Source organism: Cylas formicarius, unplaced genomic scaffold (assembly GCF_029955315.1).
Source record: "Cylas formicarius isolate icCylForm1 unplaced genomic scaffold, icCylForm1.1 PGA_scaffold_6__28_contigs__length_40554024, whole genome shotgun sequence".
Taxonomy (NCBI): Eukaryota; Metazoa; Arthropoda; class Insecta; order Coleoptera; family Brentidae; genus Cylas; species Cylas formicarius.
In genome coordinates, this window is record NW_026844347.1 from 15,030,282 (window position 1) to 15,048,913 (window position 18,632).

An 18,632-nucleotide genomic window follows, 5' to 3' on the forward strand; every position below is an offset into this window, starting at 1 on the left:
TTTATCTATTTTTATCGTCATATAGATCCTGTTTACTTCGGGATCGCATTCACAGAGATTCTCCGGTCTAGTTTTCAACCTTATCCTCCGTATACTCAATTCTCCGAAGAAACAATCTTTTGGCTCTTCAAGACCTTTCAGAGCAGAGCTTGAGTCACCACTACAATCGTGCGTAGCAGTGTAAGACTTCATTTTATCTGCGGAACACACACCTTCGTGTATATTGTGTTGTGTTGTGTGTTATTGTGTCCAAATACTTTAGGCACAACATAAGGACCGCTATACTTTGGGAGCAGTTCTCTGCTGTTACTGTCGTTACCATCGTTGGCAATCGCACTTCTTCATTGGAGCACCTGTCTTCCCACTTGGTATAAAATAGGTTTCTTTTAACAGCGTAATATGTCTTCTGCTTCGACTGTGTTACTTTTCGTTCAACTTCTTTTCGAATTCGACTCCACTTCATTCCACTATTTCGACAGTAAAAAATGTATCATCCTTGGTCTATATCCGAAAAGAAGCTCATGTGGGCTCTTACCCGTAACGCTCTGCACTGTCTAACTGAATACCAAAACTTCCTCTCGTAGTCAGAGTTTGCTGACAGGGAAGCCAAGATTGTACTGTTAAACAGTGATGTCAAGCTTAGCCCACCTTCAGTTTGCAAAACTACAAAGAGCATTAATACACAATAATAATCGTAGCAACTTTCACCTGAACCTTTCAAAATCATGACGACTTTCGTTTTTTTCAAAACGCTAGAGACTTTGGCTTAACACGTTCAAAACTTTCGCATTACACTTCAAAAAAATACAAACTTTTGCTTTGAAAATTATCAAATAACTTTTACCTTACCTTTCATTTCACCTTGCCACCCATTTTTTTACTATACAACAACTTCTTCTATAGTGTATAGATACTACCACCCGAGAGTCCTCGTTTATTCCTATGTGGGGAAGGCAAGTCACTCCTCGAAAACCCAATTATTCGTCGTTATTATTATTATTGGTTTGTCCAATACATTAAGGAAGGGCACTAAACCGACTATAATAATGCATCTTTGTATCACGTATTCGTCTTGTGGTTTATGATAAGTCAGGTTTGTTTCTACGGCATTCAGTTGTCGTATGCCCTAGTCTTAGAACACTCTTTTTTTTTAGCTTGGGGCAATCATGTTTAAGATGTCATATATCAATACAGTTGTAGCCTAGGATTTTGTGCTAGTCCTTTTAGCCTAGTTTGGATTTATGATAAGTCATAGCGGCCTCGCTTTTTAGCGAACCATTTAGTACAGCTAACATTAGGTTGCCAGGTATAAATTCTGGAATCCAATCAGACTATACCGCACCATAAGTTTTATTTTTTTATCTCGATCACTGTCTACTGAAAAACTACTCTTTCTTGTAACGTCTTCATATTCAGTATGTATGGTCGTAAATCTTCTAACCCTGTCATCGATATATTTACCAAGTGATTCAGGTAGGTTTCACAATTTGGCCAGCATATTCAGACATATTTTTCAAATTTGACGGCATATCGCCATGTATTAGAATCTTTAGGTGTCCTTTAAAAATTCATTAGGTCCATGGCCTGCCGATCCTAAACCAGTCAAAACGAAATAAGGACCACTTCTGTAACTGCTTTGTATTTTTCCAAAAAGTAAAATGTATTCTTCTCAAAACTAAGGCATTCTAACAAAACATTAACATTTAGAATAAAGTAATTTGGTTTTAATTTTTGAACCAACTAAAGAATAATTACAAAAAAAAAACTAAAAACGTGAATTTCGAGAGTCACAAAATGCACTTCTTCTAAAAAATTAATTGCTAATAAAACCGGTTAACACAATTTTGGAGTCTGAGGCGTACATGTCAAATTTCAGTTTCTCGTACAATGAAAACAAGGAAATATTTTTTTTAAATTAAAGTTTGCTTTTCTAGAAACTAGATCAATTTTTCATCTTTTTTTTATACTTTTACTTTAAGTTATAGTAAAAAAACATTTTTCTAAAATATCAGTGTCTTTTTTATTCCAAACAAGAAATAAGTTCGTTTTTCACAAGCACTAAGAAGCTTGGTCAAGTAATCATTTTTCATTATTTGTTTTATTTGTGGTCCAACGAAAATACCGCCTTTAACTTTAGCTTCAGGTAACTGAGGAAAAAAATCTTAAATATTTAAAACTTCGGAATTCGGATTCAGAGCTTTCACAAATTGCTTCATTATATGTAATGTACGATTGCATTCCAATTAGAAAACCCACCATTTTAACATCACCGATCACTGGCCACTGATATTGTGTATTTCAATTTTTCTATTATTATTTTCACGCTGTCATAGCTTTGTTTCAACAATACAGAATGTGCTAGAGGAAGACTAGCCAATTCATTTCCATTGTGAGGCAGAACTGTTTTTAAACTTTTTGAAGAGCTATGAAAAACTTTTATGGCGCTCGCTTTGGTCTGCTATTTTTACGCGATTTTCGAGCGAGTTCCATTGCTTAAGTCACGAACCTAGAATTTCTACTTTACTGCAGGATAGGCTCAAGTCTAGGACTGAATCATTAAATTCACTTGAACTGATAAAATGTGGGCCAAAATTCACTACTATCAATGTTGGTTAGTGGTATACCGGATTATGGTGAACTATGTGGCGCTTAAACTTCAGAGCTATCTGAACGTGATAGTACAGTAAAATTTTCGACATGTGGTTATCGGAATTGAGGTTAATTAAGATTTAAAAAAAAAATCAGCATATCCACCAAATCCGCGCTTACTTGAATTAACCAAACAAAAATAACATTGACGTGATCAGTAGGTTCCCTCCAAAGCCCTGGCGCCGAAAACTTCATACATCGGTTTTCTCCTCTATGCCAAACTAGAAATAACATAATTACGACTATTGTGATTTAAATTTGGTCGGCATGTTTAAAAATGTGAAATTTCAGCTTATTACTAAAGTATTTTTACAATTAATGCAGGCAAAGTGTGGTACCCAGTTTTGATCCTGATTACTGATTTTTAGGTTAAAATGCGCCTTGTAGGTTTCGCCAAAGTTTCAAATTTGTTGATAAAGAAAATTTTTTACTTCTAACTTTCATGAATTCGCCAGAAATAAAATAAATTGGTGACCGGTGTAATGTGAGTATGTTCCCCGAGCTCATACGACCTTTGCACGTCGACGGGACACAAATTCAGTTAAATTGCCAATTGTGTCCATTCTGATGTTACGTCACTCCTCCTGCCCTCAAATTGCTCTAAATTTTGGGGGGGTTGTGAATTGCTAATCCTTCTTTTAAGATAATTCCAGATGTGCGATTAAGGTCTGGGAAGTTTGCTGGACACTCCAAAACCTACCTCGAATTATTATGTTGACGAGTATTCACATAGCCCCCAAGAAACATCACCAAAATGAACAGTTCCTCTAAAATTTTCGCTATGATATAGTTCACCTCATCAGTAAACAAAACCGGTCCCCGCTGATCCATATTCCAATTTAAATGATTTGCGGCAAAAAATTGATTAGGTTTTTCTGGTAGAGAATATTCAGTACAATTTGTGTGGATATTTTCCTTCCTGTGGGATTGAAATGATGATGAACAATGTTCTTACGTTATCTTGAACAGCATATCTCACCAAATTACGATCTTCACGTGCTGTTGTTGCCCTTTCTCTTGAAAGTCTTCTGATAATTATGCCAGACTCTCGATATCTGCTGAATGATTGGTTTGAACTCTTCGAGCAATACTTTTACCAAGAGGTCTTTCCAATGGATCATGATAACTTGCTTATTGTTTTGTCAAATACCAAACTATTCTTGGGACCCATTTTGGTGTATGTCTTTATCCGATAATTTTATCTTTGAGACACCAGTTTCTGTACAAAAATTTGTTTTTCTACTCATTTCTGTAAAATAGCTTTCAAAAAATCTTTATCCAATTCATTAATTACCGGGTGTACTAAATTGACACTGGAATATTGTTTGTCGGTTTTGAAATCATTATTTATGTTTAGCTAAGACAGACGGATCATTTTTTCGCCATGCGTGACTTAACTGCACAACTGCACTGACTGGACATATTGCCGCCCGACTTGAACGATCGTAGAAAAGCATAGTATGGGAAACTTAGTTTTTAAGTTTTAAGTTTCTAATAAATAACATAATATACTATTGCAAAACTTCTTGATTTCTCTGCGTCGGTTGTTGATGAATCGAACTTGCTGACGTTCCGCCAATCATCCTGTTGGCTTCTGCAGAGCTTAACGGAAACTAGCTCGCATGCTGGTCGGTCAAGAATATTGTCTCGCATGACTGAATCCCACACTTGCCGCTGTTATCCTTTTTTACATTCCAATCAGAAAGAAATATAACTCAAAAACCAGATAACTACTTTAACAAACCACTTTCTTGGATTTATAGTAGGTTTTTCTTTCTCATTTTAAGCAGATTCTAGTAAAAATCGGCTTCTCCGGCATATATCTTACCTAAAACCGCATCAAAACTGCAAATATCAGCTTAAACTATCAATTTTTGATCCAAAAAGTTACATATTCATGTCAATATCTTTCAAATACTATCAAAATTCGGCGTCTTCGGGCATTAACTTTTATAAACCATTATATATGGAAGTAAAACTCTCATTTTGAGTCTTATTGTACCGAAATCTACCTTAGAAAAGTAAATATTTACCTAAAACCACCTTTTCTCAAACGCGAAAACCAATTATCTGTCCCAGAAAGAGGGGTTTTGGGTACATATCTGCATTTCTAAAGTGGATTTCGGTGCAATAAGAGGGGAAAAAGCTCTCAACATCTCTCAACTCTCAATACATCTCGAACATCTTCGATGTTCGAGATGTATTGTTGGATATGCCATATGAACAAGAGAATAAACACAATCTTCAAACGTTATGTTGCAATTGATCATTAAGTAGTTTATTTAAAGAAAAAGACTGTAATTCGAAGAAAAATCATCAATGATAGAGCTTTTAAGAGGATTAAACTTTTAATATCATACAAGCAAGAAAAAGCAGAACCTAACCTTCAATTTTGTTTTGTTTGTGCTGATTAGACATGGATATTTGAAAATCGTACAATTGGTCTTGGCAAGATATTAATATAAAAACTGTAAAAACCACTAAAGTTCATGAGAACGGTATGTAAAGTTTCTGTGGAAAACTTAAATTATAAATGTCACTTTACTTACCGACTAGTCCATTTGACTTTAATTGTAGCTTATTGTAATATTTAAATTGTCTGATATATTACATAACATTTGCCTGTGTATTAGTTTTTGGGTACATTTTTGAAAAACAACATGAATACATTCACTGACATGACCGTCAGAATTGTCAAACATCAAAATTCAGACCGTGCGGTAAAATCTTCGTAGACATCCGATTGCTCCCAAAGCCATGCGGTAAAATCCCGGAAATGTCCGAAGTGGTTCCGATCCGTGGGAAACGAAACGGATGTGGTAAAGTGATGCTTCCCGCAGGCTAGATCCATGTGTAATTAGGCATTTTACAGACGGGAGCAAAAAAAAAAACATTAAATTATTAAGTTGAAATTTCATTTCATTTCGTAATTGAAAATACTCATATCTATACTTGTAATGACATAAAAAAATCCTTAGGTTTCTGGAGTTATCGACGAAATTGCGACCTTAAATATTTTCCTTCTTTCTTTCCTTTTTGTACCGGCATTTCCTACCGTTCAATGTTTTAAGTGACAAAATATATAAACCTAGAAAACCAAGAAGAGAACTAACTCTAGAAATAATGGAATGGAAGGAAGCATGACGATTTTGCACAACATTCTAAGTAGTCTGCGATGCAAGGATATTCGTTTAAATGTTATTATCATAAAAAATGCCCGTGAACAATTTGCTTAGTATTTCAGTGTAACCTAAATCTGTAAAAAAAACTTTATAAAAAAATAAATCTAAATAGTTTAATTAATATTAACATTATATTAATAGCGCTTCAAAGGTTAGACATCCCAATTTCTCCCGCTCTTAGTTTTGGGATTATGTGCACCTAGAAGTTATGGAGTAGTCAGCAAAAGTCTAGACACAGTAATATTTTTTCTATAAAATGCTCGTATAAAATATTAAAAAGCGTAAGCAAAGTCGACGAATTAGAATATTACAAAAGTTCAGTATAACAATGGTTTAATAGCAGCAAACAAAAAACATTTTTTTGAAAAGGTGTATTATTTTTTCCCCTGTTTTTTCCATTTCTGCAATAGAACTCTTAAATTATTTTTTGTGGTTATTTTATTCTATTTTATTTTTTTATTTTATTTATTTTATTCTTTATTCTAAGAAATCCCAGATGTTCAATTGGATTGAAATTGAGATCCCGAGGAGGCGTTTCAAGCCTGCGAGGAGTATTGTAAAGTAGCCATGCACGAATAAAATGAGCAGTGTTCTTTGGGTCGTTATTTTGCTAAAAAAATAGCCACCCTTCCATGATTTTTGTCTATTAATTTCACTAATTAACTGATTTTTTCTAGCGGCACAGGATTTTAATCCAGCTCTTTTGAGGGATCATTTTTGTATGCAGATTTTCTATTTCTGCGCCTTTTTTAGGTGCACTTAATCGTGAACTTTCTTCAACCAGCCATCTGATTTTTCTTTTTTCTGTACAGCAAAATTAATGCATCACTACTACATTTATAAAAATATTTTTCGTTTCGCAATAATCATGAATTATTTTCATTTCTTAATTAAGTATATTTTTATTCTAACATAATAAGGATATTAAGTAAAGATAAAATTCCAAAAGAAGATAAGTAAGAAATAAATAAAAAAAACAGGAGTTGTTAAGCTGCCATTATTAATAACCATCATATCAGTACGAGCAGTTAAAGAGATTTCTCCCCAAAATATAACTGACCTTTCACCAAATAACTTAGTTTTTGGAAATTATGTTAGACATATCTGTCATTTGGTCTTCGATAAACTCTTATACACCAAATCTCTGTCCACTAACCAAAATGACTCTCCGGCGGTGAAATTTCTAAAATGGCGTTCCTTAGGAAACACTTTATTACACCGTACCTCACAAATGTTAATTTTCAATGCAAATGATAAATTTTAGCAATAAACCTTACAAAAAGCGACGTTCGTTATTTATCTGAATTCCAACGACATACAAATAAAATAAACAGACTTCGATAAAAAAAACTGTATAAATTTGCAGCTTACAATAAACATAACTATTTTCAATTTAATATGAATTATCAAAATCAATTCAAAATAATTTAGAGGTGCGTTAATTTTGCTGGACAAGGCTAAATCAATTTATCAATTCTGTTTTCATCTCAGGATAATTTTTCTTACTGTAAATCTACTCGTACCTACTTATCAACTAAAACATATCTAGTATTGTTAATTGGTCAAATAACCATTCTCGCAAGATAAATTTCAAAAAAACCAATTTAATAATCTTTGGACTTTTTCATAAAAGATGGATTGACATTTGCCAGCTGTCTGAGATTTAAACCACGCATAAACAATTGCGTTAAAACATGAATCTGAACCAAATATATCATGTATCAGGTTTTATGCGGCAATATTTAAGTCAAAAAAATAATAAAATTGTCCTCGATTCTTTAGTATTGTCAAGATTTAAGTACGGGGATATTATTTATGAACAATGCTAAGCCTGTCTCATGTGTGATGTCTGATTTTTACGCCCATTGTAAATGATATGTATATTCTTCAGTTGTGTAGATACTAGATATATTGTCTATTGTTGCTATAGTTAAACAATAAAGTTATTATTATGATTATTGTTATTAAAAAGCCAACCTCTCTGTATAACAAAATTTTGCTTCGCAATAACCGCCAATTAAGATACCTTAAGATCATTTTCGTTTCTAATCCGTAAAGTGTACAGTAACTATTCTGATTCACTAAAACAAAAAACTTTGTCGCAGTTCAAAAAAACTTCAAAAGTATTAAAAAAACAAACAATATAAAATGTAGTATTAAAAATCAAATATAAATTCTTCAAAAATCAATAAAAGTTTAATTCATAATTATTATTTTTTCCTATCAATATAACCAATTTTTTATTTAAGATATTAGAATTTTAATAAACGGTCTACATTTTCCCCGCTTAAGATGAAAAACAGGGCCTGTATTACTCGTAGTCAACTGATCTTCTGCGTTTTTCTGGCGCTCTATTTTTTAGTCTAGAGAGTATTTTTTTTTCTCTTGTATTTTGTTGAATTGTGCGGGAAAATAAACACCTTTTGATTTATTTATTTTGACAATTTCGTCCCAACGGGAAAGTTTTCTCGAAAATCCCTCGAGTTTTCGAAGATCGTATCAATTTATGTTTTTTTCAAAGAAACGGTAATCTTTTTTAAACGCAAATTACACTCACATGAAATAAATATGCAATTTTAAGTTATTTGCAGAATGTATTTTCACTAAACCGAAGAAATATTGGATAGGAAATGGAGAAACGTGAAAAAACGTACACTGGCATCAAAGACAATATAGGAAAAACTGGAAGGGGTAGAATTTATTAGCAATATTATCGCCAGTTTGATGAAATACATAGGAAAGACAAAACAGTTAACTTCCGTAACCTGATAACGTCGACAGCAGTTTCTGTTATAAGTAAAAAAAGCCTCTTGCCGAAAATAAGAACGACCCACCCACTATCCCTGTGACTCCGTAGATGCAAACCACTCCAATCAGAGCAACACCTATATCCACCCGGAAGTTAAGTTTCAATTAAAAAAATTAAAAGCTGTTTTCATTTTAGAAGTACCAAGATTAAGGAGTCAAAGAGTGGAATGTTTCATCTACGAAAATGGTTGACAAATATCGAGGAAGCTCGAGCACAAGAAATTAACCTTACCAAAAAACCAAAAAAGTGAGCAATAATTCAAAAACATATTTTATTTGTTATAAAAGCATATTTGCACTTTAGTTCCTCTCTCATCATTTCCAGCCTCATCTGCAATATCTACTTCTAGGTGTGGTGGCTCCTCTTCTAGCATCTCTTCTAAACATATCAAATGCCTCGCTGCTCAGAAAATTGCTAAATTATTTAATTATTGCGATATAGCAGGCATAGACAGCTACAACTTTTGTAATTAAGGTGTTCACCTATTGTACAAATTTAGCAGAGAAGTAAAGCTCCATGTCCACATTTAAACAATAGAAATTGGATGCAATCATATTTTACCAAGTATTTTTTAAAAATTTGGATTTTTTTTGATAATATTGGCTTATAGAAAAATATGTTTTCCTCGATAATCGTTCACCCGATAAGGAAAATTCGTTAACCAGCAGACGCGGAAGATCTAGTGCAATAACATTGGTTTCAAGCATTTCTCGATAATATACAGGGTTTTCAAATTATAGGCAAAAATCTAGAAGATCTAGAAAATTGTTCTTTTACAGAGAAAATTATTAACCACAAATCATAAATCGTAAAAAATAGGGCTAATCGGTTCAAACAGTGTCATACGCCGCATCAAGAGCTACTTTTTATATTTTCGGCTTTCGTCTATCACACACGCTGCTCGGGATATTTGGAAAAATCCATATGAAAATCGCTATTTCGGGGCTCAGTCAAGACGCTATGACTTCATTAATTATTAAGGCGCACTGCATGGTTTCAGAAAAAACTTATTTTTTACTATTTTACAAAAATTCTTGAACCAGGAAACGTGCAAGATCCAGGGCTACAACCGCCATTTGCGGAATTTTTTCAATGATGTACAGGGTGTGTCACTTATGGGTAAACAAATTGCCGTTTTCATGGATAGCCGTAAATGAAAAAATATGAATCATGGAGTAATTTGGTTTTAACAATTTCGTCTATCATACAGGGTGCGAGAGATACTTGGAATAATATCATTGGAAACCGTTATTATTTGTACAATTTTTTATATTTATTAAAGTTTGTCGTGACTTAGAAATTCAGCTATACGTGAAAGAGACTTTATACAGGGTGCATGCACAATAAAATCACATCGAAGCCAATGCGTACCTCTAGGACAAGAAACCATGAAGCTCCTTCTTGCCCTACGCAGTGACCATTTTTAGAAAGCAATTTTGTTAAATCAGCAGTACCACACACAAACACTGAATAAGACTTACTTTCGAAAAAAGCTTAATTTCAAAATCAACAACACCCAAGCAAAAATGAGACACCATTACTTCTTTATTACGTACGACTGTTTTTACCTTATCCAATTTTAACTTCTAACTTTAAGACGCCGTAATAAATAAAATGTAATATCAAATTTGGTGATCAATCGAATGTAATTAATTTTACCTAAAATAATAAGTGTAAAGTACTGGTGACGTACTTTTATCGGAGCCCTAGAGAACCTTTTGCAAACTATTTCGCTGAACAGGAGGCGATGAAAACGCATCGCGTTCCCATTTCGTTTTCATTTTTAAAATAGCCGAGAGAGGTGTTGCCTGCGCCGCGCTGTTGAGAGAGAGTGAACGACTTCGTTTGTTTATGTCGGCGTAAAAAGACGACGACGCAGTTAGTACGAAAAGTGGAGCACTTTTCCGTCATAAATTCCCCAAGACTGCTTAATATCGGTTATCAGGTGAAATCTGAGATCGTGCGGATGGTTACGATTTTTTAACCCGATCCCTTTAGCGTCGAACGAATCATATACAGGGTGATCGTAATTGGAGAGTTTTAACAGGAAAAATCTATTTTTCAGCTAGATACAGCAAACAAATGGTTAAAACGCTTGGCGATATATTCGCTGCCGACGTCCAGCGACGTTGTCGGATTGTGCTAAAGCCTTTTATTTTCCGAGTTGCCCAGAATTATATTTTGAGTTTTGAGTCACGAAATATAAAGGTTCAATTATTGTATTCTGTTGCTATAGCATCTGATAATAAGTATTAATGTGAATTAGTCAGTACTCACTCTCTTCCAGGTCATTACCGTAACTTGACTGGTTCTGAAACGGACAATTAAAAAAAATGTTTCATTCAAATTAGCAATTAGATTATTATTATTGGCATGACGCAGCTATGGGATCATCAATTCCCACTAAGCCATATCACTTTGGTAGTCTATCGGTGAACGACAACCCATCTAGGTAACTTTCTATGCAAGAATATATTATGAATACAAAATTTACTTTTATAAACTCTACATCATCGATAATACCATTAACTGATTTAGATTTAAGTGTATAAGTAAAAATTTAATTCAAGCGCCTCTTCAAAATATACCAGAGCTTTGGAGCTATATTCAAATAGCAACACATATAACGATGACTTCAAAAGATCAACCCTGGTACTATTGAAAAACAACAAAATACAAACCATTATCTATGTGGATCAATAGAATCGCTTTTAAGTTTTAGCAGAAATCAAGCATGTAAAAGAGAAAGTAATATAAAAGGAAAGGAAATGGCTCTGTTATAGAAGCAGATATACCAATAGATCCCATCACTAACTCACCAACGAAAGAACAAAGCAATCAGAAATTAACTGAAGAGGTACTTTATTTGCTTTTTTGTTCATTTCTCGAATGCTTATTAATAAAACTATCTAACTGATTTCACAAGAACCAAGTAAAGTAATATAAAATGACAGGAAATGACTCCGTTAAAGCAGCAGATATACCAATACGTCGTATCCGAGCTCACCATCGAAAGAACAAAACAGATGAGTAATTAATTGAAGAGGTATTTTATTTCCTTTTTTTTATTTCTAGAATGCTTAAAACGATCTAACTGATTTCACAAGAACTAAAAGTGGGGAAATATAGAAGGGAAAAACAATGACCCCTTTAAAGCAGCACATATACCAATACCAATTCATAAACAAAAGAACAAAACAATCAACCATTAACTTTAGAGGTATTTTATATGCTATTTTGTCAATTCTTGAATACTTATTAATAAAACTATCTAACTGATTTCACAAAAACTAAGAGTAAAGTAATATAAATGGAAAGAAAATGACCCCTTTAAAGCAGCAGATACAACACTTTTTATTACCAACTCACCAACGGAAGAACAAAACAATCAGATATTAACTGACTAATTGTTTTTATTTCTAAAATGTTTATTAATAAAATTTCACAAGAACTAAGAGTAATGTAATATAAAAGGGAAGAAAATGACCCGTTAAAACGGCATATATGCATCCCATTACCAACTCAAACAAAAGATCAAAACAATTAGTCATCCACTGGAGAGGAATTTTATTTGCCTTTTTTCATTTCTAGAATGCTTATTAATTAAACTTTCTAGTCGATTTCACAAGAACTAAGAGTAAAGTAATATGAAAGGAAAGAAAATGACCTCGTTAAAGCAGCAGATATACCAATACATCCTATCACCGACTCACCAACGAAACAACAAAACAATCAGCAATTAACTGAAGAGTTATTTTATTTGCTTTTTTTTTCATTTCTAGAATGCTTATGATTAAAGTATCTACTGATTTCACAAGAACTATAACTAAGGAACCATAACAGGGGAAAAAATGACCCCGTTAAAGCAGCACATATATCAATACCAACTCACAAACAAAAGAACAAAACAATCACCCTTAACTGGAGAGGTATTTATATGCTATTTTTTTATTTCTTGAATGTTCTTTAATAAAACAATCTAACTGATTTCACAAGAACCAAGAACAAAGTAATGTAAACGGAAAGAAAATGGTCCCGTTGAAGCAGCTAATACATCCTATTACCAACTCACCAACAAAAGAACAAAACAATAAACCACTAACTGTACAAGTAGTTTATGTGCTATTTTTTTATTTCTAGAATGCTTATTAATAAAAACATCTAACTGATTTCACAAGAACTAAAGTAATATAAAGGGAAAGAAAGTAACCCCGTTAAAGCAGCAGATATAGCAATACATCCTATTACCAATTCATCAACGAATGAACCAAACAATCAGAAATTAACTGAAGAGATATTTTATTTGCTTTCTTTAATTCTTGAATGCTTATTAATAAAATTATATAATTGATTCCACAAGAACTACCACATAGTAGCGACCAGTGTTAATACAAAAATCCTTCTTCTGCTAGAGAAAAACCCGCAATTTGGAGAAACCAAAAGAATTACCTTTATGCACTTTTGCGCACTCTTGCTTCATAAATTTACATCGAAGTTTTGAGCGTAAATTGCTATAACAAATAATAATAATAATAATAATAATATTAACATAAAAGCCGATTATAATCTACTCATTGAAAGTGTACAAGCTTAAACCACCATATTTAATAGAAAAAGGGTATGAGATAAGTTTCTAAATTATATTAAAGAATATAACCATTTATTTCAGGAAGCCTTACGATTTATGATTTTTAAGACGTTGTTCAAATTATGGTTATACTCAGCATGTATTGTTTCTTTTAGTTTTATGACTGAATGTACTTGAAATAACTTTATAAGTTTTTTGTTATTAAATTTTTAAGTAATTTAATAAATTTGATGAGATTCTTATATACTGCTTTATACTAATTTCCTTCTAATCTATACCGGTAAGGGCAACGAGGTAGGGTATTGAGGAAAATGCTGGAAATTATTTTTGAGGTTCTGAAATGACTACCAGAGAGAATTTTCTGAAAAAAAGCAATGAAATAAATTTTGTATCATTAGATAGTCAAATGAATGAATGAACACAATAACCCAATGAAACATGCATCTTTTTCCTAACCTAGAGTATGGTATTTAGTCGTTTAAGCAAACTTGACGATTTTTTGAAATTAGAATAATATAGTTGGCTAAATTCGATGGTAGATGAGGATCTCTTTTTTTTTATTTATATTTTCTTATTTTAAACCAATGAAGTTATTTTTTCGAGCAATATCGATAATTATGAATTGCTTATTATGCATAATTATGCATTGCATAATATGCGCTTTCGCCAGTGAATCGTCATTGGATGAGTGAAGCGAATTATCAAAATCGGTAGAGTGTGTTGGCTTGTTGAACTCCGACTGGAATCCTGCATCCGACTGGAATCCTGCAGACGTTTCGCCAAAATCTCACTTGGCATCTTCAATACTCACGCTCCGAAAACACTTCGAACATTCAGTGTGTGAACGAACAGTATATATATATATATATATATATATATATATATATATATATATATATATATATATATATATATATATATATATATATATATATATATACAGGGTTTTTCACTTAAAACTCCGCACGCCAATAACTCCAAAACGAAAAGAAATATTTAATTTATGTAAAAAGTAGTCAAAGTGTGGGGTCAAGTAGATATTTCCTAAAGTTTAAAAAATTCGACGCCTGCAAAGAGCTGGGCGTCGCGACGCGTCGAAAAATTATTCGATTGCAGAGACTTTGGAAATACGCGCATACAAAAGTACATATTATTTAAAAACTTTTTTGTTAGTTACTCAAACTTATTTACTTTACCCGTTTCTAAGTTATACCGATTTAAAGTAAACATTTCTTGATTAATAAAAAATGTGATTAACGCTTATTTTTACAAATATGCCATGAATGTTAGTTATTATGGCAACCATTGTCACATTTTGTCACAAGAAATATCCAAATTTGTTCGGTTTAAAAAAAACTAAGAATTATTATGTGAAAATGGTGCAATTTAGAGGAAAAAGTAGACATGTTACTGGTGTTTGGAGAATGCAGATGCAATTGTAGAGAAGCAAAAAGAGTTTACGCACGGCGTTATCCGCATAGAAGAGTCCCCGATGCAAAAACCTTTTCAAGTTTATGTAAAAACTTAAGAGAATATGGCAGCTTCATAAAACCTAAAAGAGATAGGGACAGGAGGCTACAAATGATGAAAATACTGCTGCTGTAATTCAGCAGGTTGATAATAACCCCAAGATATCCCTATCAGAGATAAAAGAAAATACCGGTGTTAATATAAGTTCTTCGTGGAGAATTCTACATAGAAACTCTTTTCACCCGTACAAAAGTAAACTAGTTCATAAACTAGAACCAGGCGATTATGCTAGAAGAATGTATTTCTTAGCGACATTGTCCAATTTGTATAGCCAAGATGCAAATTTTCTCTCGAAAATTTTATGGAGCGACGAAAGTCGATTTCAAAATAATGGAATCGTTAATAGACACAACTGTCGTTTTTGGTCCGAAAACCATCCTCGTTGGATTACAGAAAGAGGTAACCAACGAATTTTTAGTATCAATGTTTGGTGCGGCATATTAAATGGATTCCTCATTGGACCTTACTTTTACGAAGGAACTTTAAATGCAGATCGCTATTTAAGATTTCCTCAAACTACACTTCCGGAACTATTAGAAGAAGTGCCTCTTGACACTAAAATGAATATGTGGCTACAGCAGGATGGAGCGCCTGCACATAATGCCCAAATAATAACGAGGTATTTGAACCGAGAATATCCCAATAGATGGTTTGGTACTAATGGACCGGTAAGGTGGCCGGCGAGGTCCCCGGACATTACACCACCAGATTATTTTCTTTGGGGCTACCTAAAAAACGTTATCTATGAAGAACCTATCGAAGATATGGCTGATCTCATTAACAAAATTAGTGCAGCGTGTGCCGCTATCACAAGAAGGACTCTCCTGCAAGTGACCCAAGCTCATCTGTTAAAAGTTTTTGATAGTTGTGTTCGAGCAGATGGACATAATTTTGAACAAAATTTTTGAAATGTCTTATTATGTAGTTAATTGCAATAATAATTTTGTAGGTATTTTACTGTTTTTTCATTTATTTATCATGTTATCAGAACTAAATCGATAAAAAATAATAAATAAAATCATACTAAAATAGTTGAAATCTATTGTTTGTAATTGCACTTAAAACAACTGCGATAACAATGGCATTCATGGCATACTTGTAAAAATAAGCCTTAATCACATTTTTTATTAATCAAGAAATTTTTTAAATCGGTATAACTTAGAAACGGGTAAAGTAAATAAGTTTGAGTAACTAACAAAAAAGTTTTTAAATAATATGTACTTTTGTATGCGCGTATTTCCAAAGTCTCTGCAATCGAATAATTTTTCGACGCGTCGCGACGCCCAGCTCTTTGCGGGCGTCGAATTTTTTAAACTTTAGGAAATATCTACTTGACCCCACACTTTGACTACTTTTTACATAAATTAAATATTTCTTTTCGTTTTGGACTTATTGGCGTGCGGAGTTTTAAGTGAAAAACCCTGTATATACAATTTGAAATGATCTTTGATAAAAGTTATTCGACAAAGGTGTTCTTTTCTTTTTAATAGTTATTTTTCTTCATTATCCTCTAAGATATAAATAAAAATAAAGTTGAACAAGGGATGAGAGGGATAAAAGTAAAGTACAGAATATTCAATAATGTGTCACCACTGCCACCGAACAATATTTTGTGATTTTCGACATATTCCCTATAAACTTTTGCCTCGGGATAAAAAATGTCTCTTTAGTTCCTTGGATAGCACCTAATTTTTTTTACCAAATTCATTTAAAAAAATCCCCATTTCAAATTCCTGCTCTAAAATACCCATTATACGTTTCCGGTGATATATTAGGCAGGGCTTTGGATTGTCAATTCTGATGGTCAAGGTACGCATATAGTATGCAACACCTTCTAAACTTCTTCAGTTACTCATTTATTAAGCACTCGCTCCGTTCGTGCCAATTAAACTAATATGGCGTTTATCAAACTTCTTTAGCAAAGATTTCTGAAGATTTTTTTTTAAAGGAAATTTCACAAACCATCTCAACCCGAGTCACTGAACCCAGAATTAAAACACCTTACGTTTGCTCTTCTCTCTAATAATTTCCACATTAAAGAAATTAAGGGTTCAATCAAAAAATACACTTCACCACAACCTTCCAATAGCAATGAGGCCGAAAGCAATCCTACACTTGCCACTTACATTCAAAATATCACTGACCGCATATCAAAAGTTCTAAAGAAGTATAACGGCAAAACCAGATTTACCACTTGTTCAGTTTCAGTCAAGCTCTGAAGAAGCCAACAGGATGATTGGCGAAACGTCAGCGCAAGAGGAATCCAGAAGTTTTGTAAAAAGCAAATTTTCACCCCATGTACTATGCATCAAGAGGCCTTACTTAGTGTACCACATTTTTTTAAAATACACCAGTGACGGGCGTACGGAATTTCACGTATCTCCGCAGAGATTGATGGTACGCCACTGATTTCTCTTAAAATAAAAATTATCCTTACAATCTCCAATCATTTTTAAAGAAATTTAATATCTCGATTTTTTCAATCCGATGTACGGTTTTCGCATAAAAAAATAAAAACTTCTTTTCTGCATGATCATAACAATATCGTTAAAATACGAGCATGCAGAAAATTGTTATCATTATTATTTCTTGGTTAAGTAATTGTTTATCGGTTTCATTAAAATACTTCAAAAAATCGAAGTACCAGTACGAAGTACGCAAACTCTGAGGTGTATTTTTGAAATCTTAATAATTATTTCTTATCATTGTAGTAGGCTATGTCTGTTAGAAGTATTAATTCTGTTGTCAAGGTGGTTGTTCGACATGACTTTTTAAAATTCAGTTTAATTTGGTGTTTCAAATATCCGAGCTATTTTAAAAAAAGTATGGTCGTGTATACTAATGAGGAGTTGCCAGATATGCATTTTATGTATGGTCTTGCCGATGGCAGTGCGCCGGAAGCTAGATGATTATATCAAGAGCGTTTTCCTAATAGAGTCATACCAGACAGGCGAACAGTTTCAAATATACACAGAAGGTTGACTGAAGAAGCAGTTTCATGAAAATCCTGAACTTAGTATTAGAAAATTTGGAAATAATCCAAATATCTTGCACTTTAAGCTATTATCTTGATTCGGGTTTAAAGGCCGATGTTGGACGTACACTCGGAGATGGAAGGACCTCTGAAGAAGCTCGCCACTCGTGCTAGCGAAACGTTAGGAAGTAATTCCAACCGACGACGGCCTTTAAACCCGAATCAAGATAATAGCTTATCAACGGGCCGCGAAAGCCTTAACCAATTTATCATCTTGCACTTTATTCGAAAAATGTTGCACAATTTTCTATTGCACCCATATCATATTAATTTTGGTCAAAGGTGTTTGGCGCATTATCCCTTGTTTGACCATGAAATGCTAGTTAGAGATGAAGTTAACTCTGCCAAAAATGCAATTAAAAATTGTCGCAATAACAATAGCAATCAATATTTGGGCCGACGAAAACCACCATAAAGTTTTCGAATTTAAACATCAAGAACAGTTTTCGCTAAATGTTTGGGCTGGAAATTACTTAACTGGACCCTTTTTTTGCCATACAGCCAAAATGGCCAATATTGCTAAAAGAAATACCATATTTAAATACGGTACGCCCGCCACTGGAGTATTAAAAAAATACTAAATAATACCTCTTGATGCACAGTACAAGAGTGTCAAACTTCATTAAAATATCTAAAGTAGTATTACAGATATTAAAAAAATAAGTTTTATTTTTTATATATTTATCACTCTGTATCTCAAATGTTTAGGAGATATGTTCATATGAAGTTTTCTTTATAAAATTGGCCCAAAAATCACCCCCTTAATTATTTACATTCAATTAGAAAACACCCTGTATATCAACGAAATATAAGACGACGTATTTATCTTGAAACATTCTG

At 33.1% G+C, this 18,632-nt stretch overlaps 1 protein-coding gene across 2 annotated transcripts in view; it reads right to left on the bottom strand.

The window, feature by feature from the left end:
• LOC132703019 (cytochrome P450 306a1) overlaps positions 1–18,632 on the bottom strand; it is a 246,945-nt gene that overhangs the window by 107,812 nt on the left and 120,501 nt on the right. The window lies entirely within an intron of this gene.